This window comes from Triturus cristatus, chromosome 3_2 (assembly GCF_964204655.1).
Source record: "Triturus cristatus chromosome 3_2, aTriCri1.1, whole genome shotgun sequence".
In the NCBI taxonomy this organism is placed as follows: domain Eukaryota; kingdom Metazoa; phylum Chordata; class Amphibia; order Caudata; family Salamandridae; genus Triturus; species Triturus cristatus.
This window is the reverse complement of record NC_140584.1, coordinates 518,022,465-518,048,318: the sequence shown is the minus strand read 5'-3', so window position 1 is coordinate 518,048,318 and position 25,854 is coordinate 518,022,465. Positions and strand designations below refer to the sequence as shown.

General features: G+C 43.7%; 1 protein-coding gene across 2 annotated transcripts in view; it reads left to right on the top strand.

Annotated features, from left to right (window-relative positions):
- The first annotated feature begins 1,561 nt into the window (after window positions 1-1,561).
- Window positions 1,562-25,854, top strand: part of BTBD10 (BTB domain containing 10) — a 134,211-nt gene continuing 109,918 nt past the window's right edge. For both annotated transcript variants that reach the window (XM_085648212.1, XM_085648211.1), the window contains exon 1: window positions 1,562-1,709. The gene's annotated coding sequence lies outside the window, so the exon portion shown is untranslated. The remainder of the gene's footprint in view (window positions 1,710-25,854) is intronic.

The window sequence follows — 25,854 nt, the reverse complement described above, 5'->3', positions numbered from 1 at the left end:
AAGCAGGCATGCACCAAGGCTTCTTGGCGCTAAGGGATATTTAACAGTACAACAGACTTTACTCACCCCCTCTAAACATTACTAAAAAGCCAGATTTTCAGAGTGTGCTCACTTCTGCCCGGAATTCCTAATTTCACAGCGGAAACTCAGGGTTTCGTTTTTAATCTTCAGCAACTCCACACCTATCGAGTTACTGGTACACCTGGCACTATCATGGGTGGGGTGGGGAGGGTCAAAGTTACCAGTTATATATATGGGCACTAGTAATGAGAAGACTGCCACCCTATAAGATTTTAGTTTACCGAACTTAAGACCAGGGATGGAAAACATCACCTCATTTTAGAAGGCTAAACTATGGGTTATTCCATATTTAAACCTGTGGCATGTATAACTCTGTGTGCCAAGTTCATGGCTTTCAGGCACACGTATTTTATGAATGGATGCCAGAGGAATTTACGAAGCAAGGCTAATATATTGTCATCGTTTTCAGGCCCACAATCAGGTCGATTGCTGCATCTTTGAACCAACTGTAGTTTTCTTTTAGATCTCGCTCAGACGAAGCCAAGTACATGTTATTTCCATAATCTAACTGTGACTAAACTCAGGCCCTTACGGCCACAGTATGAAATGCAGGTTAAGGCAGGACAGGATTATTTCAAACATTTAGAGATAGAAAAAAATGTGCTTTTAACATTAATTACCAGCACATCAAAGGAAAATGTATGAAAATATGAACAGCCAGATTTTGTACAGATTTAGATGGAGTTTTTGTTTTTTTACATTGACGCGGGTCAAATAGTGATGCATCCTGGGGAATATTCCAGGATAGTCAAGAGAATTTGGTGAGATTTCATTTTCCTGTGTCAAAAATCATCATGCACCACAGAATCAAAGCGACTTCGGGGCAGGTGGGTCATTAAATACAGATCGCGCCACTTGTCCTCATAGCCGCCTACGGCAGCAGCATACCTAAACAAGCATTTGCAATGCAATAGTTCTCGCATTTGCAAAAGTTTAAGCTATTGGCATTGTTCATGACAATGCCTTTTTTATCTATTTTATAAAACAAACACATAAATAAATGCCATTATCATTTACAATGCCAATAGCTAGTGTTGCATTATTATTAGCAATGCGAACTGCTCACACTTTTATAATGCGAGACCTATTGCATTGCAAATGCTTGTTGTTATTTGGTCCGCTGTTAGAGACCCCTATTATTTCGGTGGCAAGGTCTATTTTTTGTCCCAGTCCGATCACGTACACCACTTTCTTCCTTCCTAATCAGACATTCGAGCAGCAGCCTAGTCTGTCCTGCCAGAAACAGGTTATCACTGCCAGGCCCGTGACTCATTCACCTCAGGGTGTACCGTACCTAAACCCCAAATATAAATACGCTATGTGCGGCAACAGGATAGTCACGGGATGGGATATGAGAGAGCCAATCGTCGGCTCCACAGCCAGCCAACACTTTTAGAATTCTGTATGGCGCATTAGGATTGGCTGGGTTATCCTCGATTGACCAAACCACAGGTCACGGTGCATATTAGCAGTACCGCACACTTCCGGGTGGCTCGCAGAATATGTTCAGGTGTGGGATTGGTCGCTATGTAACCCGGAAGTGTTACATTTTATAGAGAAATGACATCCGTTGATATATCGGCTGTGGACGTCGGTCGGGCATGAGGCTGAATTTACTGCTGACCCGTGTAAGTAAAGGGCAGGTGGTAACCGTTTGTGCGCATGATAGCAAAACACCTTGTCCGACAGTTAGATCTTACAGTTATTAGGTTTAATGTCACCAGAGACCTCAATCTATAGTTTTAGCCGTAAAATATGTATCCACTTTGAGACTAATAAATCTACATGTAATGTTTGTGTGTAATGAACAGAGGTCTTGCTCTCAAGCTAACGACGTCTATCTGCACTGATACGCTCTCCCTTCATTCGTAGCCTCACAGCCACGTCCTTACATAATAAAAACATCCACGTCCTTACATAATAAAAACATAAATAGTTGACAGACTCGTTAAGAAGCATTTTTAATTCAAGGATTTCATCTGAGATGCGGCTCGATCTGCCGTCCTCCGAAATCGGGAATCAATCTCGAGTACCGGCCTTGGCTCAACATTCAGTGGGGCAAATCGATCAATCCCCCTGTGCCTAAACGGAAAAAACCTGTAACGCCAGATTTTCTTGTAAATCGGGCTAGTGCCCAGGGTCGTTCTCGTGCTATAAGAAAGCTTCAAAACCAGGATGTGCTAAAATTGGGCCAGCCAAAGGTCTAGATATGCTCTAAGAGCTCATGCACTAGCCGAGTCCTAAATCTAGTTGGTATATCAATAATGCAGCAAACAGAACGTCAAAATTTGATAAACGTATGCAAATAAAACACGTGCTTCTTTAACATTCAGAAGCATTTCACCTTAATACATCCAATTATTTTTGTGCAGGGCACTCCCAGAACTCGCATATTGGAAGCTGCCCTCATACTTGATAAAGGAAAAAGGAGGCTTTGTAAAATATTTGCCTAGGATCAGACTGTTTGGTTAACCAGGGAAGCCAGTATTGGTTCAATGTTTTCTAGTTTACCATTATACAATTCACCCACTAAATGAAAACCTCAGTCTCTCCCTTTTAATACCAAAGGTTTATGCTGTGTTTTTAAATATTGATGCTTGATGGTAGACCATGAGTGGCAAGCAGAAGTCACTATGAATCTCGGCTCGTTTTGTTGTTTTATTGTTATTATGTAATGAACTCACTTTATATTTTACCTTATACGCATTGACTGCTCTGCACAACGTGTTGTTCATTAGTGCAAATGTTACGTTCAAAACACTTGTGCTTGTACACTTCTTGGTATTTTTCACTTGGGACCTTAATGGACTTGAATGTCTTTGTAAAGTAGTTTTAAAGATTACAGATTTTGATTAACTATTAAGTTACTTAAAGACCAGGTTTCGTTATTCCCCTGTTGAGTAGTTGTCACTCTTTGAAGATATAGCTTCTGGGTAAGTGTCCGAACTATAGTACCATCGATGATTTATGTAAAGACTATCAAATAGAATGAATTAACTTAAATACATATTTGTATTAAACACTCTGAAATGTATTGCATATTAATTAATGCCCAACTACATAGAATTCATGTGGTAAGTACATCATAGAGGTGGGGGAGCCTTCTAAGGCTCAAGTAAAAGGCCTTGCGCAGCTCGAGTTGCTTTTGTGCAATATTCTGAAGACAATAATTTTAAATACCAAGCAATGGAGAGTCTTTCACAGTTATGGTCCTTTGAACTGTCAGACAGTTTGTATTGCTGTTTTGAGTAGAAAGGCTGATCAGTTGGAAGCCCCCTGTGATAACCATGTGGAGTTGCCAATCCACTGTTTGCTGCATATCCCCATTATTTGTATCCAGCGGTGTACAATACGGCAACTACACTCGAGGGGCCTAGAAGAAAGCCTGAATTCCTGTGGTTTTTTTTATCCGCTCTGTCTGGAACTGTATGAGGCTAGCAATTGCTTCAGGATAAGCTTTGTTCAAGAGAAAATTAACTGCTGCCAATATTGACCTTTTTTTATTAATAGAAGGCATTGAAATCTTTAATTAAAGGGGTGCGGAGTCTACAACGGGGCTGAAACTTTCAGCAGAAAGGGAGGTGGGTCACATGGCCCTTCTCCCGGCACCATTAATGGCCCCAAGAACCCCATCCCCATGGGCAGAATCACAGTGTCCTGCGGAGCTCACCCAGGACACAGTAGTTTCTCTGCCCGCACCTGCGCAGACAGGGGAAACGTGTGTTGCTCCTACCTGGAAGGAGCCTTTTTGAAACGCACGCCAAACTGGAGCAAACATATTCTGCTCTCAGCTGGAGGGAGCTTTAAAAATCCACCTGCCAGCTGGGAGCAGACTTTTGATTGGTTTCCCTGCCTGCACTGATGTTCCCAGGTCCATTTTAAAGTGCAGAGGTTGGTTGTGCGACCCCTCTTCCCTTAAATAAAAAAGAATACATAGAAGCTCCACCTGTTTGTCCCTGTCCCTTCCATGTTAGAAGTATGCAACAATGTTCCCACCATTTTCCAGGCTGGACAGTGTGTTTTCTTTACAATTGCACGTTGAAAAAAACAATCAGAAGTCTTTGATGGAGGTGAATGCATCGTTGATTATTGGAGTACAATCCGTTCTGTCGTAACTGTCTAAGTCAAGTAGGTTCTTACTGGTCTAATGGTCTGAGGGCAGATTCCACTGTTCTTCCTTTTAATTGCTGCTGAGTATGGAAAGGTGCCAAATCATCTACATGCTCTGCTAGTTTAGCCCCGCCCCTTCCACGTTAATAGTATGAAACAGTGCTGGATCTGGGTGGGTTACCCTCAGAGCTGGCTGCAGGCCAGGCCCTGGTGCCAACCCTCTGCTGTGCATGGCCAATGGCTGTGCGAGGTTAGCTGCCTGGGGGGGGGGGGGGGGGGTGTTTCCACTGGCAAGGCCCTTCGCCCATTAGTGGTGTGAGGTTGGCTTTATGTATGGTAATAAAATATTACTTTATATTTAAAAAAACCTTAAAAATTCACCGATAAAGCCAAAGGTTAAAGCAACATAGTTAGTTGTGATAAAAAGATCTGTTTTTGATTTTAGAAAAAAAACATACAAATTCACACACAAAAAACCATACCAAAGGTTAAAGTAACATTAAATTAGGTGAATGTCAGTGACAACATTACCGTTTTAAGCTAAAAAAAAACCCACAGATATTCACCAGTTACAGCACTGCATATGACCTCACATATTACATCACTCGTAGCATGTTCTATGATCTAATTTATGACATCTCAAATGAAATCACTGGTGACATCTGTCCCCTTTGGGGGGGAGGACACAAATTTGGCATAGATACCTCATGTGGAAAAAGAGTTATGGTGGCCTAAGTACAAACTATCCCAAAATAGCCAAAAAGGCTAGTGGCGGGAAAGGCCTAGCAATGAAAGGGTTTACATAAGTTTCATATATTTAGAAACTGTTTTCGTGTGTATGATGGCTTGTGTAAGTCAATCTCAACTTGCAATTGCTGTACTGTCAGTGTGCCTTTAAGTGTATGCTACATACTGGTGAGTTATGTACTATGAAGAATGAACCAGATTGATGCTTTAATTTTCTTCACATAATGTAGCTATTACGTTCTGTGGTCTTTTAAGTGTGTGTTTAGTAGTATTTCCCAAATGCTTTTTAATTAAATGTATTCATCCTTTTCGTTATTTCCTTGTTTATAAATTTAGTGTTCTAGTTTTAGATGTGCAGTTGTATTTGTGCTCATTGTGTTTCACCAAATGTTATTTTCTTTGGCTTTAGCTTTTCTCTAACATGAACTGATAGCAGCTTCTTCTATGGAAAGCATAGGTGCATGCCTAACATTCTCCACATTTTCAGAATACTGCCAGCACTTTTAACCAGTTTCTATTTTCAATTGATTTGTTTGCCTCACATAGTGACGTCTGGTTAAGATTACCCAGTGATTGCAATTTTCTATGTGTCTGCTACATTTGATCTCCTGTTTTGCTTTATACCATTGATGTGTACAGTCCACTGTCTCAAAATCTTCTTAGTTTCTTTGTCTTGTTTACTGTATGTGACGATGCACAATATTGGTTCCACTTGGACTCTGTTGAGACCTTTCTTTTCATGAAAGGGTTTTCAATTTGTCTTTCAGTCTCGGTTCATTTTTGATGAGTAACCTTTGTGTGTCCATCTGGTTAGCTTCTTTTTGACAATTACTTTTATAAAGTAGCCCCTTTCCCGGAACAGTTTTTATTTTTATTTTAAAGGGCTTCTTCATGGTAGTTCTAGTCCTTGTTGAGTCTGCAGTTGTAGCACAGGCAAGAGCTTTATAGCCGATTTAAAATGTATATATTTAAGTTGCAGCTCAAGTTATTTGGCAGCTCTCTGTTCAACTCAATTCCCAATGCAGCGGACACGTCAATCCAACAATGGTTTCTAAGCATGTCACCGAAGTGCAATGTGTCACACTCCCGTGTTCTGAAAAGTGATTGCTAGTGCTGTTAATCCAAACTGCACACACTTCTTTGCAAATAATATTTATAGTTCAACAAATCCACATCAGTGAGATTGTTTGCTGTACATGACTTTGACACATGAGTAAAGAGTTCTAATAAATGCTCATCATTGGGAATCCTATTGGACAAATCTATGTGCCCAGATTCCTCTGGGATATAAGGGTGTCCTATATTGTGTTTGTGCATTGACGGGAGCGGTTCTGTAAAATAGCCTTAATTTGTCTCTGCTGTTATATTGGTGGATGCTGTGTAGAGGCATGCAAATGTTAGAAACCATGTGCCCTCTTTTCACATGTGTGGGGTGTTTGTACATCTGAGAATGCCGCTGAAGAAAGAAAATGTGCGCCTGGCTCCTTATGTTCCTGCACTATATATCGATCTCTTTAATGATTGTTTTGCTTTGCCCTTATGATGTCACAAGAATCTTAATGAGGGCACAATCAACAAGCAACCACACTACTTTTGTGGATACTGTATGGTGTGCAGCAGCTGTACATACAAATAACTCGGTTGGGCTTTATTGTTGGCAGTGCACCAACATTTCTTTATGGTTCTTGCTGTCCTCCTTGTTGCCATAAGTGAATGTTATTTGCTCATTTCTGGGATCCTTACTTGGACCCTTTTGAAACTTGAATTGTGTTACATTTGATGTAAACACACTTGGGGTACTTCTCTCCAGTACAGGGAAATCTGTGATTGCACTTTAATCTGGGTACCGATAACTGTGTGACATACCCCTGTCCAAGTTGTATTTTGGGGTTGGTCTGTCTGTTCGTAATACTCAGTGCACTTCTCTTTTCAACTGGGTTGTTTTGCATTCACTATCCAGCAAATTGGAAATCAAATAAGAAGGCTCAGTTGCATACTTGTTTGACTAAGGTGGCCCTAGGCAGCATTTGCAATGTAAACTAGTTTTGGCATAAAAAAAATCCTCAAGATTAAAGTTGTGTACCGGGCAAGACCAGACCTTTTGGTTACATTGTGTTGAGTAAGTTAGCAAGTGTACTGCTATACTTTGATTTCTGAGTGGATAGAACATTTCTGTCCAATTTTGCAATGTATGTACCACCAGGGGTGTGGAATTTAATAAAATATCTACTTGTCCATGGGGCAGGTTGCTTCATAAATCTACTTGTCCTGTAACAAAATCCAGTTGTCCCTTTTGTGCGATATAATGCGGCGACAAATTAGGACAGCAATCTCAATATATAAGAGCTCTGAAATAGCCTCTCTGTTTATGTGAGGGCTCCTTCATAGTAGGGTTTGAATACCAGCTAATCCCTTATGTTGCCACGTTTACACAGATCTACATACTGGGGCTGAAGGTAATGGTAAGCAGTAGTTCCAGGGTTGGAAGGCCCTTCTGAGTCTGTGCAAATCTACTAACTTGCATGTTTTAAGAGTTTTTACCAACTCTTCTCTTATCTTTTCCCATACTGAGAGAGGTTGGATATTTACTCCTGACAATGCAGACCTAAAACTTCTTCAAGGGTTGGGAAATAAGTGGTTAGAGGTAAAGTGAACTTGCAAACACTCAGATTTTTGCATGAGCAAATCTACACCTGCATATATGATCATGCTAAAATGCAGTTCACAAATAATTTCTAGGAGTACTATTTCTTGGCCTACTTCTGTAAAGTCTTGTGAATTCACGAAAGTTGTACATCTGCACTTAATCCAAGGACATGGGTGCACTTTATTTAATCATTGGGCCCCTAATTGGGTCTGGCGTTAACCATCACCTTTTGTGTGTATTAAAATGATGTCTCTCTCTTTCTGTCTATCAGCTAGCTTCACTGGGAGTGACAGCATTCTGTTCTTTCACAAGGAGCATATCGATACAGTTGTTTTGTTCAGTGCCAGGAACTACTATGCAATGTGTGCTTTTTGAGACCAAAACAATTTTTGCTTTTGCCAGTGTTTGTTATAATGACAAGGGCCCAGCAGCTCCCACACTAGTAATGCTTTACAAAAACCATGCCAAAACAAATCACGCATTGACAAAACCAAAAGGCTGACCAACAATTTCAGATCTACTGGCTTTACCTATGCTTGTTTATTTGTGTTTCCCATTATCTTATTAAAACTAGTTATGCTTATTTTCCATTATTAATATTTTTGGGAAATACTAGCATGCATCAACACATTATACTAAATGATGCTGCAAAGAAATGGTACCTTCATTTTTTCAGTAGTTTAGCAAAATGTTTTAGTATTTTTTTTTTGTGAACATTTTATTTTGAAAGCTAAGAATCGTCGAACTTGCTTTCAGGCTTCTGCAAATATTTGCATGTAATCAGAGAGCATTCTGGGAGCAGCATACATATCCTTATATTGGTAAACTTTGCAAACGTGTGGCACATTTGTATACTCTAACCACTCTCAGTAGTGCAGTCTGGGCTTACAACATTTACTTGGAGAGCTCACCCTAATAATAAAGGCTTTGCATTAATGAACCATAAATACAGATTTGAACAGCATTAACACATGGACACACATATTACCTTAACTGCAGGCAGTGCCTTTCCCTGATCCATAATGTAGTACTGTAAACTGGCAGCTAAAGGGTTTGTGCTGTAGGGGGCTGGGCCTACTTGTCCCAAGGACAAAATACACATCAAAACTTGCTGCCCTTGACCCCAAACAGTATGTCCCGGGCGTCGGGCTATAGGAATTCCACATCCCTGGGACCACTGCCATTTAGAATTTCTTATGAGTGGGAAAGTATTGTATGGTTCTTCAACATGCACTAATGTGGGCTCTGGTATATATAGGGTTTCCATTGTTCATGTCCTAAATGATGTGTGACCTAGTCCAACTATCGAACTCCAGACTGTTATGTCAGTGGGTCATTAGAGCTGCTACTGATCATCCAGCTCCTCCAATCCACATAATGAAGTACTTGTTCTGGCATTGCAATCCGTGTGATTAACACAGATGGCCATGTTCTCTTATCACTATACTCCCTGGCTGTTTTTTCCGGGCAAACCAAATGCATCCTGCAACATGCCCAACCCTCAAGTAGAACCGATACACATTTAAATGGAATGACTTGGACACGTAGGCACTCCTCCAGCGAGTCATGTGTATAGATGAGGGCGGCAGAGGCATTTCGACCGGCCACTATTGGACCTGTTTATCAATAGATTTTGACTATCTATGAGCTTGTTCAACATGGCCCCATTAGCGGGATTCGTGACCAGTTGCAGGTGTATTTGAACGGAGATTGGGTATGAATTTAGATGCACACAGTGCGTTTCAGATTCCGAACAATGTTGTTCATTTTTGATCCGGGTGGCATTTGAAGGATGCAGGCGTTTTTGCTTTCTTGAAAAGTTTTTGATACTCCTTGGCCCTAGTGTTTGCCTTCTTGCTCATGTTCTTTTTGGCCATTATAAGATGGCCCCTGCAGTCTTCATTCATACACATAACCCGCTAGGGGCATGCCTATGTGTCCAAGTTATTCTATTTAACGGGTGGCGGTCGCACACTTAGACACGGGGACGGCCGGGTCTGTTGGGATGTACAACTGGCTGGGAGAATTAATAGGTCAGATCTGACCCCGCGGGGATAGGCTCTCGAGGTGACGTTGAACACGCTGTCTGACGCACCCAACGCTTTGGATACGTATAAGTGAATGCATTGACATGTACCACAGATGTAATAAGAATGTGATTCTGCTGGCTTGTGTTGTTGGTTACTGTTTGTAATGTTATGTCAACTTCAATAAAGCTTTCAAAAAAAAAAAAAAAAGTTATTCTATTTAAAAGTGTCTCAGTTCTACTTGATGGTTGAATGTGTTTCGGGATGTGCTTGGTTAGCCCAGATATCAAATTAGAAGTAAGTTCTGTGTTTCGGGATGTGCTTGGTTAGCCCAGATTTCAAATTAGAAGTAAGTTCTGTGTTTTAATGTGTCCCTGACTCCCTGTAATTTGTCAACCTTTACAATTCTCTGTTAACTGATATTGTTTGTTCATGGATTGAATTCCCCAAGTTACAAGTGCAGACATTTAATAAAATATCTACTTGTCCATAAGACAGGTTGGTTCATAAATCTACTTGTCCTGTAACAAAATCCACTTGTCCCTTTGGTGCCATGTAGTGCGGCGACAAATTATAGCAGCTATCTCATTGTATAGGAGCTCTGATATAGTCTCTGATTATGCCTGGGCTCATACCATAGTAGTGTTTGAATACTTGCAACCCCCTTATGTTGCTGCATTTTCGCAGATCTACATACTGGGGCTGAAGATAGTGGTAAGCAATAGTTTCAGGGTTAAAAGCCCTTATGAGTTTGTTCAAACCTATTAACTTGCATCTTTTAAGTTTTTTCAACAACTCTTCTCTAATCTTTTGCCATACTGAGAAATGTTGGAAATGTACTCCTGACAATGGCAGTGGTAGACCTTCTTCCTGAGTTGGGGGAAAAAGGTGATTAAAGGGAAAGTGAACTTGCAAACACTCAGATTTTCGTATGAGCACATCTACACATGCATATTTGCTCAATGCCAAAATGCAGTTCACAAATATTTTCTAGGATTACTATTTCTTGTCCTACTTCTGTAAATTCTCGGGAATTCATGAAAGCTGTATAGCTGCACTTAATGCAAGGATATATACCATGGGTGCACTTTTGAGACTTTCTTTAATAATTGGGTCCCTAATTTGGTCTGGCCGTTGACCATAACCTTCTGCATTTATTAAAATTCTCTCTCTCTAGATCGGCTGCTTTCATTGTGAGTGATGTTATAGCAAAGAAGGGGTTTGGCCCGAGGCGGCTGGACAGGGCCCTACAATAGTACAAAAAAAGTGTTCATGCCGTCGCATTCAAATGCTGTTAGAGTATTTCAACAGACTGAAGCCCATTAACTCAATTAGTCTGGACTTAAAGCATGTATTTGGTTTGTATTTAACTTTTTTTTGGAAAAGACATAAATCCACATAAATACTTTAGTCATGAAAAAGTGGATACGTATAAATTAGTACGCATTATGGAAATGCATGTTACAAAACGTACATAAACAAGAAAACACCAGTAAACACTGGTTTGACAAAGAAACAAAAAATTGCAAACAACAATAGACAACAGTGATTGTGTACAATAAAAACAGTCTAGATTAAAAAAACAATCTTGATTTGAGAAGAAAGAGCAGCAACTCGACAATCTTTAGCAGTCAGGTTGTCTAAAATGTTCATGGTGCTGCTACACACGGGGTAAAGTGATTTCGCCTAGTAGTTAAGAGTTTTGCAACATTTATACTGAGGAAAACTTTCTTAAATGAAGAAATCCCCCGCGTTGTATGATGCTGACGTGTTTTAATTCCCACAAATATTTAGGGAATTCTCTTCAGGGCATGGACTGGATTATCTAGTAGTCTTAAGTAGCATAAATCATTGTGAGTGACAGCATACTGCTCTTTAACAAGGAGCATATTGGCACACCAAGTAGTTTTGTTCAGTGCCAGTAACTACTGTGGCAGTGTGTACCTTTTGAGACCAAAACACAATTTTTGCTTTTGCCAATATTTGTTATGATGGTGAGGGCCCGGCAGCTCCTACACCACTAAGGTTTTACAAAAACCATGCCAAAACAAGTCACACATTGACAAAACTAAAACGCTGACCACCAATTTCAAACCTACTTGCTTTGCCAATGCTTGTTTATTTTTGTTTCCCATAATCTAATTGAAAGTGGTTATGCTGATTTTCCATTACGAATATTTTTGGGAAATACTAGCATGCATCAACACATTACTAAATGATGCTGCAAAGAAATGGTACCTGCAATTTTAGGGTAGTTTAGCAAAATATCTTTTTTTCCTGCTTTCATTTTATATGAACATTTTATTTTGAAAGCAAAGACTCACCAGTCTTGCTTTCAAGCTTCTGCATATATTTGCATCAAATCAGAGCGCGTTCTGGGAGCATTATACATACCCTCATATTACTAAACTTTGAAAACATGTGTACACATCTTGATACTGGAACCATTGTCAGTAGTGCAGTCAGAGCTTACAACATTTACCTAGAGCGCACACCCTAATAATATAAGCTTTCAATAAATGAACCATAAATACAAGTTTGAATAGCATTAACATATGGACAAAAACTACCTGGTTTGTGCTGCAGGGGGTTGGGCCTACTTGTCCCAAGACAAATTACACATGAAAACTTGTTGCCCTTGAACCCAAACAATATGTCCTGGGCGTCGGGCTATAGGAATTCCACATCCCTGAAATGTTTTGTTTGGGTAAGCGAACCAGTGTTTATGTACCATTAGGTGGTGTTGTATTCACAGTGGTTGCGGAGGACTCTTAATTGTGTTCTTGTTTTTAGTGTGCATTGTTCGATGCATGAGGCATCTGCTGAGCTTCTTTTGCAGAATTAACTGTGTGGCAAGGTAAATTAGCTTGATTGTTCTTACCACCATAGGTATGTATCTTTTGTTCAGATAATATATGGTTTCTGCACCTTGTTGTTTAATGTTTCATTGCACAGTAAGTGTTCTATCACTTTTTCTCAGGTGTTTGTAGTGGACATGGCGATGTCAGATGTTACCTTTAACAACCGTTTGGTGTTCCGAGGGATTGTGGGCAAGTGGTGCATTTTGATGTATGACATATTGTTAGTTTTTGTTTCATTTAGTGTTTTATGGTTCTTATCAGAACTTGCAGGTTTTATTCCTTCTCAACACAGTCCTGATAATGGTCTTGTGGATCATTTGTGCCATCTGAGACCGAAACATCGCAATTGTGTCCTCTCTAACATAATTGCTGACTCAGTCTGGTGTTTCAGTCCATATTCAAGGCTGAAAGATAATGATAGGAGCCCCATCGAGAGAGGTAGTATGCAAGGCCTGACTTGAACAAAAAACCTTGAGCCCAAATTCCCCGCCCCCCCCCCCGGCCCCCCCCCCCCCCACCACCACCACTGTATTGGTATCCTGCTAGGGTGCTGCGTGAGAGGCCTAATTCATTTCGTACCTCGAGGGGCCTCCAGTGCCCGTTGAGCGTCTATGCGACAAAGAAGGCAAAGGTATTTCGGGCGTGTTATTTCATTGAATTCCAACACTAGCAGCGATAGTTGAGGGCGCCATATTGAATGAGTCTGTTGATCATGTAAGCTTGGCTTGTATTCTCTCCATACCGATAATGTACCAGAGTTTGTGAAACCATCCCGTGTGTGTTGGCCGAGTTCGCGTGCCCCATAGAGAAACAATGTGTTGAACTGCCGCTCCCATTGCCAGGCCCATTTGTTTCCCCCTAACTGACTTCAGTGGAAAGTTAAGCGAGTTGGGAAGCCCCAGGAGGGTATAGGCAGGAAAGCGAGGTACTTACGGCTTGAATTGTTTCTCAATGTCGTCTAGGACATCTGTCCAGTATCCTGTCACTTCCTTACAGTCCCAGAGTAAGTGAGTTAGCGTGCTCTCGTCGTCACAGCCTCGCCAACATGTCGGGCTACGATCAGGATTGCCCTTATGCAATCTGGCAGGTGTCAAATACCTGTAGGTTGCCACCTTAACCACTTCTTCTCTACTTGCTATGTTTCTGGCCGTGTGGTTTGCCCTGAAGTAACCATCATGACATTCCTTCTCTGAAAGGTCTCTACCCAATTCCTTTGGCCAGCGCCTCTGCCCAACCGAGGGCCCTGACGCCACAGAGGGTCGTAGCATTCTATATAGTTCAGAAATCGTCTTTCGGTCTGAGGTTTTAGTTATGAGCCATTTCTCGTAGGTTGTTAGTTTTCTACCGACCTTTGGGCGCACATCTGGGTGCAGGAGCCAGTGACTAATTTGGAAGTATTGGAAACGTTTCGGGTCCTTAATATCGTGAAGATGGGACATGTCTGAGAACGTGAGGAAGCCAGTCTAGGTCAAATAAATGTCCTGCTGACTTGCACTCAGAGGCCCTCCACTGCGGGAACGCCCGTTCCTCTAGCCCTGGCGGAAATTCCGTGTTGTCGAACAAGGGTGTTAATGGTGAAGGAAAGGAGATGAGTCCACGTTTGACCGCTACAGTGTCCCACACCCGCAACACAGTGCGTGAAATTGGGGAGCTTCCTAGGTTCGCTGGTCTAACAGACTGCTTGAGAAAGAGCACTTTCCAGAGGGATAGCTGTGCCAGAGCCCTGTCTTGAAACAGTCATCTCTTCTCAGACTCTTGTCTACTCCCACTCGACCATGAATCTGAGTTGTGCTGCCTGAAAGTATTCCATAAAGTTTGGAACCCCTAACCCGTCTTCGTCAGGAGTGCTGTAGGATAGATCTCTACGCATCCGCGGTCGCTTCCTGGCCCAGATAAAGTGGTGCACTGCCCCTTGCAGCTTGTGTATGGTGCCCTTTGGGGGGCCCCACCCGGAGGGTCTGGAAGATGTACAGCACTTTAGGCAATATGGACATTTTCACGGCTGTGATGCGACCAAGGAGTGACAGAGGTTGCTTCTGCCAGCGGCGAAGATCTCCCCCTGTATTTGGGAGAGAAGGTTGGTGTAGTTTGTTGCAACTGTTTGCCTCGTGGAAGGGGCCAAGACTATTCCCAGGTATGGAATCGTGGCTTGGGGCTGGAGCTCTCCAAATTCCCTATGTTCTCTATCGGGTTGGACCTCATTTCCCCCCCAACGGTAGGATCATCAACTTCCCCACATTTATTTTAAAGCCGGACACGTTGCCGAATCAATAGCAATTCCCGAAGGAAAGCTGGCACAGAGCGCTCGGATGCTTCTAGAGTCTCCAAAATATCGTCCGTGTGCCGTTCCCCGCCGAAGGGAATGCCAAGGATATCAGGGCTGTCTCGTATCCTTTGTGCTAGGGGTTCAACATAGAGCGCGAAGAGAAGGGGCGACAACAGGCATCCCTGCCTCGTTGGATATGGAAGGGCTGTGATGTTCATTCACCTGTATTGTAGCTTGGGGCTTGTCGTAGCAGCTAGCGATCCACGCCCTGAACCGCTCTCCGATGCCAAAGTGCACCAACGTTGCGTCCAAGAAGCTCCAGTCTACCCTGTCGAATGCCTTTTCGGCGTCTACCGACAGCAGTATGGCATCCATCTTGGGGCGATGGGCTTTGTCAATAAGGTGCAGGATGCGTTTGGTGTTGTCGCTCCTGTCTATTTGGAATGAAGCCCGCCTGGTCCGGTTTGATAATACTGGGCATTCGTGGACAGAGTCTGGCCGCAAGAACCCCTGTAAATAACTTCAGGTCCAAATTGAGTAGGGAAGTCGGCCGGTAGGAGGTGCATTGGGTGACGTCTTTCCCAGGTTTGGGAAGAACGATCATATCCGCCGTGAGCATGTCTGAGGGGGGGGATAGATCAGGGCCCCGGAAGGAATTAAAAAGGCGGGTTAGGACCAGGGCAAGGAGTGGGTAGAACATTTTATAAAATCCGTCCGAGAAGCCATCCGGCCCTGGTGATTTCAGAGGCATAAGACGAGAAATTGCACCTACCGCTTCGTCAATACTGAACGGTGAGTCTAGCGCTTCCGCCCCTATCTTGCTCAAAGCTGTCGTCGCAGCTCGTTGGAGATATGCCCCACCATCGACCTCCAGTTGCATGTCTACACTATATAATGAGGCATAGTAGTCCCCGAGGGCTTCCGCTATTTGGGTATCGTGCTCCACCTTCTCTCCTGAGGTAGAATGGAGGGCCGCGATTTTAGAACACTGGGTGCGGGCTCTAAGCTTACTCGCTAGTAGGAATCCTGTTTTGTCTCCCCCTATCTAGTATGTATGTTTGAGCCGCAGGGCCACGTATTCAGCTCTAAGTCCAATCTGGCCAATTGCGCTCTTGCTGCCTTCAATTAGCGCCATACCCTAGGGGCGCCCATATGACTATAAACTGTCTCTAGTTCGACTACCTTAGCCGTGAGTGAGTCTCTTTGCCTTCCGTTCTAGAGCCTCTGTAGCGGAAATAGCTATTAGCTTGCCCCTCACTACCGCCTTGAGGGCCCCCCAGATTGCTGCCATGGATGTGTCTGGATTGTCATTTGTCTCGAGATAGTCCGTGATGGAGTTGTGTATCTGTTTGGATACCCCTTCGCTTTGAAGTAAGGTCTCCCATAGTCTCCACCTCCCCCTCGGTCTGTGTGTCGGGGGAACATCAAGTGTTGCCATTACTGCGTCATGGTCAGAAAGTGCCGCTGGGGTAATTTTTCACTGAAGTAACTAGTGCGTTTATCTCTGATGACCCGATAAAGTGGTCCAGTTTGGCATATGTGTGATGTGCATGGGAGTAAAAGGAGAACTGTGAACCCATAGGTTGGGCCTCACGGCATATGTCCACCAACCCCTTTGTGTCCCAGCCATTCATTCCCGTCCGTTGATAGTGCCCTCGTCTCTCCATAGCGTTGACCCGACCTATCTTTCTCTGGGTCCATGACCAGATTGAGATCGGCTCCTACAAGTATTTGTCTTTCTTGCGCGCTAAGAACCTCTGACATGACTCCTTTGAGGAAGTTCTCCTGACTTGAGTTGGGGGGCATACATGGACCCCACCACCACGGGAATCCCGCCCACCCATATCCTGTATGCCAGTAGCCGGCCTTTGATCTCCGCCACTTTATCGCCCACTTTGCCCCGGAAGTATCTGTCAAACAGTATAGCTACCACCGCCTTCTTGTCTGTTGTAGAGGAATACTGTTGTTGGGGGAAAGCGCGGGAACTCATTCTATGCCAATCTCCGGAGAGAAGATGTGTCTCTTGTAGAAGGCACACCGAGGCTCCGGAATTCTCTAGATAAGACAAAATGGCTCACCTTTTAACAGGGTAATTAAACCCTTTCACGTTGAGCGTGATCACCTGAAGGGTATGTTGTGACATCACACGCACCCGGGTAATGTCTGCTGTGTCTGTGGAAGTCTGCCCCTTCTGTTGGTGCGCCCAGCCCTCCGTGTCATGGTACTGTCCCGCACTGAATCATGTCCTCGTCCATGGCCCGCCCCCCCCCCACCCCCCAGCCTAACCCCCTGATACTCCCAGTCTCCCTCCCTAACCCCAACCAAACAAACCCACAGTTTTACCATAGTCCAATGCCCTTCCTCCTTGAATGCGGGCTTTTGGGAAAGAAAAAAGGATAGGGTTAATGTGAGAACCAGGCGACACGGCCCCCTGCCCCGACCCCCAGCCAGCTTTAGTTCAATGCTTGTATGTCCCCCGTGCCTGTTACAGTCTGTCCAGCGATGCCGTATCCCGTGACACCGCTTCTATGGCCGCTGACCTTTCGTGCGTCATGGTAGCAAGATCTGGTCGTGATTCCACCTGAGGCGAGCGCCTGCGGCCCACTCTCTGCCATCCCCCCCCCCCCCCTGTCGACCGCTGTGTGTGGCTAGGCGTTTCGTCTTCGCTCCGCTGTTCTAGGCCGAGGAGTGCCTGTGCTTCCTGAAGAGACGCATTTGATGCAGCTTGCCGTTCCATTTGAAAATCAAGCGGAAGGGATGACCCTGTGAATACGGCACTCCTTTGTCTTTTAAAAATGTTGTCACTTCCCTGAAAACTTTCCTCTTTTACAGGGTAATGAAGGCCAGGTCTTGATAGTGCTATGGACTGGCCTTGATATTGGAGGGGTTGTCTCAACCTTGCTTCGCGTAGTATGCGTTCCTTGAGTAGGAAGGCTAAAATGTCAGGTGGAGGGGCGGTCGCCCGTCTCGCCATACCCACCCGGTGTGCTCAGTCAATGCGAATGTCGAAATCAGATTTATCTCCCAGGATCTCTCGGAACATGCCCTGTAGGTATCGGGCGACGTCTGCTCCCTCTTCTTTTGGCGGAACCCCCATAATGCGGATGTTCCGCCTGGATGGATTTTAGAGTTCCTCCGCGTGGGCCTGCAGGTCCACCTGCTGGTCTTTTAGGCGGATAAGTTCTTGTTGTAGGTGCTCTATCTCCTCGCTTTTAGTTTGTTCACAGTCTTCTATGGCGGCCACCCGTCCACATCTCGGCGTACCTCTTTCACCTCGCCTGCCACTTCCTGTTTGAGCATTTGAAAATTCTCCCGTAGGGTGTTAAAGAGTGTTTCGAGAAACGCCCGCGTTATTGGCACTTCCCCCATCTTCTTGTTCCGCCTGTGGTTTAGGTGGCGGGAGGCATGACCCCCTTTGTCTCCCGTCGTGGAGCCTTTAGTAAGCATTTCTTTTAGCGATCTCTCCCCTCTCTTCTTCGTGGTGGCCATAGTGGGTCCTTCCGTTCGCCGGTTATGGGTCTCTGCTCTGGTTAGCACGTGTGCTACAAGAGGACACCTCTGGATGTGATGTAAGGCAAACGGATTCTGGACCTGCTGCGGTGTGATGCTATGGGGTTCTTCCTCCTTTCCGGTCCATGTTGAGTGCTGAGCTGGTTTGGGGGTTTCCCTATAGACTCAGGCAATTGTGTTCTGCATCGCTTTACTCCTTGGGGCTCAGGGGGTATACAGGATTTGCAAGCTGTGCAATTTTTTAATAAAAAAAAAAAAGAAATTCCCTCTCTTGCTTGCCCCCCCCCGCCCCCCCAAGTATGATTAGAGTACCTTGCTGCTAGACCGCTCAGACAATTCTCTGGCATGCCCCGGCATCTGCCCCCCTCTCGCCTCAGGAGTCCGTTCCCGTGCAGATGGCGGAAGCCCAGCTCCTAGGGTTTGTCGCACAGTGTTTGGATGCTTGGGGGCTAACCCTGAGTGGGTAGTGGTGGGCCCCTTGTAGTTTAAACCTCATTCTGCTCATGCCCACAGGTGAGTAGGATCCTCCGTCACTGTTCCGCATAGGGGCCAAGGTGTGCTCAGGTTTGTCTTTAATTCTCGGAACTGAAAGTCCACTGCCAACCGAGTGTCGGCCACCCCGGCTGTCCCGGGCTTCTGTATCCTTTGCGGGTGGTCGCTCTTCAGTGGACCGGACAGCCCCTGGGACCGCTGCTACCTCTGCTGTGAAAGGGTGCTGCCGCTCGCGTATGCGTTGCCGCCCTACCCCTGCTCAGTCTTGGCGCCATTTCTGTGGCTATCGGTTTTGGTGTTTGAGCTATGTCCTGCGTGTGCTTGTCGACCTCCCTTGGGTCCCCGGCTCCTCTACCGGATTTGTTGGCGCCAAAGCTGCTGCTGTGTACAGAGAGTGGGTTCGCGGACCGCCAATGCCTGCTTGGCGCTCCCCGTGGTTTGCGGCCTTGGTGTTTACCGCCTACGTGGCCCGGGGACTGGGGGCGGAGATAGTCGGGCGCCTCCCCAGGAGTCAGTCGCCTCCCCTCGTAGGCCTCTGGGGTGGGGGCACTGAGCACCGCTGCTTCCCTGCTACTTGCCTCGAGCTGCGAGTGCGCGCCTGAGAGGGCCTGCAGGCCGAATCCTCCATTACTTGCTGTGGCCCAGGGGAAGCTCACTGTCTCCCCCACCCCCCGCGCCGCTCCCTGCTGCTGTGTTACCGCCGCCTCTACCGCGGGTACTCAAGCGCCGGTTTACTGGGCACTGTCTCTATGTGTCGCTTTCATAACGGTCTGTGCCCCCGCTGGCCAGGGGCCGTGTCTCTCTTCCCCGTTCTGCCGTTCTACGGAGTTCCCGACCTGGGCACCATTCCCGCCGATCAGCTGCCAGATCTTGGAGAGTGGAGTTTGAAAGCGTCCCATGCTCAAATATGCCCCTGGGGTGGTCGCCGTAGTCCCGTTTGTCGTACCGCTGTTTGCGGGGCACAACTGGGGTGTTTTTGTATGAATTAGGCTGGATAAGGGGCCCGGCAGCGAGGAGCCTTGGAGTCCTGCGACTGTTCAGGTCACCATTTTGGCCACGCCCCGGGGCTCATTTTTATGACCAGTGTAAGGAGTTTAACATAAATCTGCCTGGAACATTTTTTCTTTTGTAGATTACATTACCCAGTTCCTTGGGGGAACATTAGGTTGCCGTGTCTGTTGAGCACTTATCTTTGTAAGACAGCGTCTTGAAGAAGATGGAAGCCATTTCTGTCACTTACACATCGTCCCTCTCCCGACTCCTAGCGCCAATTCTCACCATACAACCTTTGCAGCATACAGAAAAGCTAAAATTTTGAGTCATCTGGCCGTGTCACAGCATATTTGTGAAAAAGTATTTTAAAGTTTGGGTTGTGCCATGTGAATTCATTCAATATGACAAGCTACAAAAAGTGTAACTATGTTAAGAGTTTCACTGATTGGCCCTTTCTGTTCTTGACGTGATCTTCTACCTCTTTTCTGAACTCCAATTAGTTTAGCATTGCCCCTCAACGTTCATATGCCCTCCAAAATTGTTCTATGTTCTCTTGAGAATAACCTTTCCAACACTGATCCTAGTGAATCTGGTGTTCTGACCTATATCCTTCCTGTGCTCATGCATCTTCACTTGAGGGTTGGCATAGGTCTGTCCCAGACCTAAGCGACTGTAGTGTGATGTTTTCAAATCTGCTGGGAGTCCCCAATTCAGTAGGGCTCAGTATTTTAAATTCATGGTTGAGGAAGTTTGTACAGCAATAATTTTTATAACTAGTGTTCCATGTAAAGAGATGGCTTTTGCAACCTCTTCATTAACCTGAGCATGAAAGAATTTTCCCACCCAGGAGGTTGTGGGGCTCACAGTTCTCCAGTTAAGATGCTGCTGCTTTGGCAGAGGTATCATGCACAGGCAGTGTATCTTGTGCTTTCCATTTGATTTTAAGGAGCTGCATGTCAGAGCTCTTGTGGTGCAGTGTTTGTGGCTGTTGCGGTTTTTTTGGGGTGTGTCTTTTACAGATATAGTTTTAATGGATACACTTTCACATTCTGATTTCATGCCTTCTGTAGTTTTGGGAAACATCCATCTTGTTCTGTTACAGTTGATCTTGAGTGTCTTGTCATTGGGTGAGAGTCCCTGCTGCCCCTGCCCTCCCATTGTCTGTCCCTCAGTCGTCTCTATACATAGGCTCTACAGGGCTCCTAGGAATAGATTTATGTTAAAAGGCTAGAGAGTGTAGCTGTGCTATCTGCACTTGAAAAGGGTCAATTGTTTAAGCAAGGTGCAGGCCATGTTTCTGTTGTAGATGAGGGGTGGCACTCTGTTACATGTGAGGTATGTCTCTGCTGCCTGTAGCAAGTTGATTATAGCTGTGCTTTCTGCTGCCTGTTGCAAGTTGATTATATCTCTGCTTTCAGCAGTGAGGTAAGAATAAGGCTGGGAAAAGAGTAGCTCTGTTCTTAACAGTGAGTGTTTGACATATTTGGCTGAAGCAACCTTTTTCCTGAAGCAAACTTGGATACAAGAGCTTGCCCAACCTGCTGTGTTGTCTCTGTAAATTGCTGCAAGGGAGCTAATCTCTGTAGAATGGTGTGCCAGTGCTCTATATACAAGCTCTTGTGTGGATCAAGCACATTTTTATGCTTTTATATATGTAGAAGCAACAGAACGGGTAAGTTGATCATTTCATGGGCTTCCTTCATTGATGCTGCCTGTCAGAGTCTGCATCCTCAGCTGGGCACATAATAGGGTACACTGACATTAGGCTCTGAATGTGCTGTGATTGAAGTGTAAGTGAGGCAAGATACCAAGGTTTCTTACTTCAGGTGCTGTAGTCCAGATAATTCCCTAAGATTCTGGCCAGAGTTCTAGACGAAGGCGTGATTTTAGAGTTCGTTCTCATCGCTTTTTTGCCAGATTCTTTGAAAATGTCAGGCATCCTCTTGCGTAAGGTGGACAATTTTTCTTATCTGGGAATTTGACTAGATTCTGGTCTTAGTTGGCAACTTTTGATAAAGAAAAACACAGGGTGTTTTAAGAGGCCTATTTCTAGTGTAAATGATTTTTCTTGTCTTAGGATAAGAGCCAATTCAGATACTGATACACTTATCTAAAGCAAAGTGTATCCCTATAGCCACCTCTGGTTGTTTGATATGGGGACATGCCCCTATTGCTCCAATTCAAGTGGTGGAAAATCCGTTTGAGGGGCCTTTTAGTGTGATGCAGGGTATCCCTCCGAGATTCTACATGGAGAGTTGGGCATGGGCAACATTGCAGGTTTCATTTGTCTCCATCCCCTCCTATTGTGGTGTATAGTTTGAATCATGGAGAAAATTGGATGGTTGTGGCATTAGCTCCAGCCTTATAAATGCAATACAATTGTTCTATACCGATACTTGGACAAGAGTCCGGCTAGGGAATGGTTCAAAGCTCTTGAGGAAAATTAAAACAACTCGAGGCCTGAAGCAAGGGTGTGTTTTAGCCCCATATCTATTTAACCTATTTTTTCAGATTTTACCCTTGAAGTGAACAATGAATTAGCACACTCACCAAAGCTGGCGGAGAAACAAATATTGAATGTATTATACGCTGATGACGTCATCCTGCTAAGCCAAACAAGGATCGGGCTGCAGCGATTTAATAAACAAAACATCAATGTAGTCAATTGAGAACAAAATGACTATAAACGAAACAAAAAGTAATGGAAGTCAGTACCAAGAAAAGGAAGGACAGGCAATACAAATGGTACCACCAAAAGCGGGAACTAGAAAAAGGACAATGTTACAAGTATCTTGGGATACTATTTGACGAGAAAGGAACCTTTACATTCCATAAAATGGAGATAAGGAAAAGAGCCAAAAGTCTACAGGGGGCTTTAAGTCTACTTTATAGCTCCTTGGGAGGCCCAACTTATACCCCATTAATAAAAGCGAAATTGCTTCCGAGCCTTACATACGGAAGTGAAATACTGTGTGGTATGGAATCTGCATTATTAAATAATGCTATTACAAATACATTTAAACATCTATTTTGGCTTCCACCTAATGTATCACCTGCTCATATAAGGCTAGAATTTGGCTTTTGTAATCAACAATATGCATGAATGGGTCAGTACGTTAAGACCTAGAGACAAATTAAAACTAATATCAATAATCCAATGTGCACATTCTTGTGGAAAGAAATGCAACAAAATAAAAAACTGTCCTTCTATAAATATCTACAAAAAGTACTTTAAGAACTGTCAGTTGCTGAAATCTGGGAAATGTCTTTAACAGTACAAAGTTTTAAGAAAATAGTTAACAAATCAGTTAAAAATGTGTCCCTTTTTAAAAGATAAAGATCTGTTTATTAAGAGATCCCACGCATGGATGTTGGTCCAGGAATATACAAGTCTTAAGGTCCAACCATACTTAGAAATACCATGGTCTGTAGAAACTAAAAACACTTTTATTAAAGCACCATTCGGCAATTTACCTGGCTTAAAACATGCAGTGCCCTGGTTGAGACCATCTAAGCCGACTGTGCAGATTATGCAATTTATGGGACGAAAGTATTTTACATCTTGTTTGTATATGTGCAGTAATGATGGCGGAAAGAAAACGATACTTGAAAAACTGCTTCATTGACAGAGGTGTTCATACCTGCAGACACGGCATGGTAGTCTGTTTTAGACCAACGGATATTAAAATGATTTCCAATTTTACTAAATTTCTAATACTTGTTAAAAAGAAGTTGGATACCTGTGAGTTGGCCACAGGAAATCCGGAAGTCTAAAATACTTAAGGACAAAACTTAGGACTAAATTTATGATGATATGCATAAGTTATAGAAATATTAATTGACACTATTTATATTAAGTTCTGGAAAGATGACGGTTTGATGTAATGTTTATATATTGTATTTGTATATTTAAGAGAACTCTTTTCAGCCCTTTAAATTTTTTTAAAAAACTTTTGAACTATATTTTTAATTGGTGTGTTTTCTCTAAGAATGTAGTAATTGTAAGATTTTTATTAACCATGCCAATAAAATGTACCTGGTTTGAATCAAGAAGGAACGAAACCTAAATAGGTTAATTATCCAGGATTACTTGAATTTGAACAATATGCTTTATCTACAATGGGTGCACTATATAATGATTAACCTCAAAACTTTAGGGAGACGAGAGCTTTTCGCTGACCCTGATGGCATCGTAAAATAATGCCTTGCTTGAAAGAAGCAGGTGTGTTCTCTCAGGGTAGCAGCAGAGCGAGATGCCGCTGCCTTAGCAAATCAGTCAGTATATCATGACATATATATTGGGCATATTTCATCAATTGTTTTGAAAAGGTGCCCGATTTAAAATATCTGATTTACCACTATGTGTGTAATTGATAGGGGAACAGAAGAGCTAATATTTATAGAGGTCCTGTTCCTATGCTCATCAATGTATATACATACATAGATTCTAGATTCGGAAGCGGGGGAGAACGTAGATGAGCAGGCAGTGCCCACCTTCTAATCGTTGTTCACCCATGAGTACTTGGGCCAACTTCCCCACCTTCCATGAAGTGAATCTTTCCACCCAGTAAGGTGGAGAGGCATGGTAGGTTCCCTTATTGGGACCTACATTTGTTCTAATCACATCCCCATAATTACGGTGTGTCTTTTTTGGTGTTCTCCATTGGGGAACACTATTACCTACCCTGGTCCTGAAGAAGTGTTGCTCGATTTTGGAGCTCAGATGACACAACATGTCGACCACACTTATTCACTAGCTACCTAGGTACCTTACGACCTGTTGGTGGCACCACTGTTTTTACATAGTCCCAGCCCTTTTTTTCAAATTAAAATATTCATAGGTCTGGAGCCTATTTTAAAATCACCTTTTCACTTTATCACATACCCAGCACCTGTTGCCCACATACACCCTTCACATACGGCGATCTCAGATCAAAAGAACTCTGCCAAAGAAGCCACCAGGCCCGTTGGACATTGCAGCGCCGGTCCGACGAGGAGCGCCCTATGATGAAGCATGACACCTTAACAGGTGTGTGAGGGCATTATGATCTGAAATTCAGATCTCCCAGCGACAATTTTTTCAGGCATACAGTGACATCTATCACATACTTGCCACAACAGAGGAACTGATTACCTTCAGTGTCTTATGATTTACCACTGTGTGCATGTGTTTAATATTTTTCTTATCTGTCCTAGATTTAATTCTCTTCACCATAAATTCATACGGTCCCTCTTGTTAACCATGTATTTGAGACCAGTTAAACCTGCATTTTTATATTTGCAGCTTTTATTTGCTCCTACAATTTTGTTTTCACATATCTGGGTTCTTGGCAGGTGTTTTTAGCTGAAGACATTAGTTTACAGTTATTACAGAAGGTATGTACTGGGTCATGATGCCGCTATTCCCAGCCACGGTCATTTAAAATCCATTTTATGATGTTGTAATGACACTTTTAATACATTGTATTGACTTTTGTATATGGGAATTTATTTTATGGATGTTTAGGCGGAAGTGTTTGATTTGTGCACTTTTATGATTTTTATAAAATTGAGTAAGTTGAATGACTGACCGACTGAAGTGACAGATCTAATAACGTACAGGCTCTATCCCTTTTTCTGTCCATTACAGTTCTGTGGTCATCTTGGGTGGAAGTACCGACAAACTCACTGCTCAAACATGGTCTGAAATCAGCTAGTCTCCCGTTCAGGAGGTCTAAGCCCTCAAAATATGCATCCAGCTGCTTAGTGACCACTTGTTTCATTAAGTTGGCTGTACAAAGGAATTTGATGATTGGGCTGTAGTTTACGGTGTCGGTAGGACCAATTCGTGGGTTCCCCCCCCCCCCTCTCCTTCCCCCGGACTGCTACCACTATATCGAGGGAAAATGTAAATCTGCTTAGCATTATTATCCCAATATAAGTAACATATTTGCCAGTTAAGGTTATGCAGCTATATAGGGATTCCGTGGAATATTGTTGTCCAGTTTCTCTGTGATACAGGTGTTTAAATGCACCAATTCTTTGGTCATTTATAGGTGGAAGAATGACAAAAAATATGTTCCAAATGTCTGCAGGTGTTTTCCCAGTCCTCTCTGACTATCATTAGCTTTAGTGATTTTT